The sequence below is a fragment of the Poecilia reticulata genome, linkage group LG18 (genome assembly GCF_000633615.1).
Source record: "Poecilia reticulata strain Guanapo linkage group LG18, Guppy_female_1.0+MT, whole genome shotgun sequence".
In the NCBI taxonomy this organism is placed as follows: domain Eukaryota; kingdom Metazoa; phylum Chordata; class Actinopteri; order Cyprinodontiformes; family Poeciliidae; genus Poecilia; species Poecilia reticulata.
In genome coordinates, this window is record NC_024348.1 from 20800988 (window position 1) to 20802567 (window position 1580).

General features: G+C 38.5%; 1 long non-coding RNA gene across 1 annotated transcript; it reads right to left on the reverse strand.

Moving 5' to 3' along the window:
- Nucleotide 1: 1 nt before the first annotated feature.
- On the reverse strand, nt 2-1053 carry LOC108167189 (uncharacterized). The gene is made up of 4 exons (XR_001777551.1): nt 964-1053; nt 472-533; nt 243-391; nt 2-94 (listed from the first exon to the last, which is right to left on the reverse strand). It is a non-coding gene; the product is annotated as an uncharacterized LOC108167189 (long non-coding RNA).
- Between the last annotated feature and the right edge of the window lie 527 nt (nt 1054-1580).

Sequence of the window (1580 nt, forward strand, 5' to 3'; positions counted from 1 at the left end):
GTTGTTGTGGTTGGAGCAGCCGTAGTTGTGGTTGGAGCAGCCGTTGTTGTGGTTGGAGCCGCTGTTGTTGTTGGTGCGATCGTGGTTGTTGATACTGTGGTTGAAGTTTTACAAAAATATTATTAATGAAGTATAGCATTAGTCTGATCATTTAAAAAAAATCCTGGTAAATTTTTACTTTCATATAAACTTCACCGATTTTGGTATTACAGTTATTTATGGATGAATTTTACTTTGCTTACCATTGCCATCAACAACAACCGATGACGCTTGCACTGAGAATTCAGTTATGCTTGGTGCCTCATTGATTAAAACATTCTCGATATTTTGATCACTAGGAATATTTGTTGCTTGAAATTCAAGGTCCAGCGTGTTGATAACTGATCCTCTTCTGCAAATATAGAGAGACAAAAGCCAATTTAGACACAAGTGTCATTTAGAATATATAAATGTGTTTTTTGATTTCAGTACCTGAATGACACAATTGTCAATCTCAAGAATGATGAAAATGCTTGTCTGTAGAGGGCATAAAGCTGCAAAGAAATGATGTGAAATTAATTATTTCCTTTCTGTTTTACAATGTTATATCTCAGAATTTGAAGTTGTAAAAACATGCTATCATTTGATTTCAATACATTGAGAAAGTATGGAATAAACACCATTAATTTCATTATTTGAGTGGTAAATGATCATTGTATTTTCTTATTACAATATTTTGTTTTGGCAAAAAAAACTGGGGTCCAAATGGTCATGTTCTCTAAAGAATGTTTTAATTTATCTAACAATACTGTATACTTCCTTAGTCTTGATAAAAAGATCTGCCTTACCTATCTAAATTCTAAAGGGTCTCATTGCTACAAGATCACAATACGAGGACTGTTGTTATACCAATGTTAGACAGTATAATGTTATGTGATAAAATAAAAGTAGAAAAAATTGGGATATTAAGAAAATGAAACTTACACGATTCCACAAACGTTGGGACCGATTGTTGAAAGCAGTTGAAGAACTGATTTCAAGATCACTGGAAAAGGTATCATCAGGAGACCTAAAGGTCATTCGGCGGACAACTCTCATTTCAGTTGTGCCAACGGTAGTTGTTGCTGTTGTAGAAATTGTGGTTGTTGTAGGAGCAGCTGTTGATGTGGTTGGAGCAGATGTTGTGGTTGGAGCAGCTGTTGTGGTTGGAGCAGCTTTGGTTGTGGTTGGAACTGAAGGTGTTGTGGACGGAGCTACGGTTGTTGTGGTTGGAGAAGCTGTTGTTGTTGACGCTGCTTTTGTTGTAGTTTTAGCATATATTGTGGTTGGCGTAGCTACTGTTGTGGTTGGGGCACCTGTAGTTGTGGTTGGAGCTGCTGTTGTTGTTGTTGGAGCTGCTGTTTCTGTGGTTGGAGCAGCTGTTGAGGTTGTTGGGACAGATGTTGTTGGCGTTGTACTTGCTGTAGATACGGTTGGAGCTGCTGTTGTTGTGGTTGGAGCTGCTGTGGTTGTGGTTGGGAGAGCTGTTGTTGTTGGAGCTGCTGTTGATGTGGTGGGTGCCACTGTTGTTGTGGTTGGAGCTGCTGTTGTTGTGGTTGGAG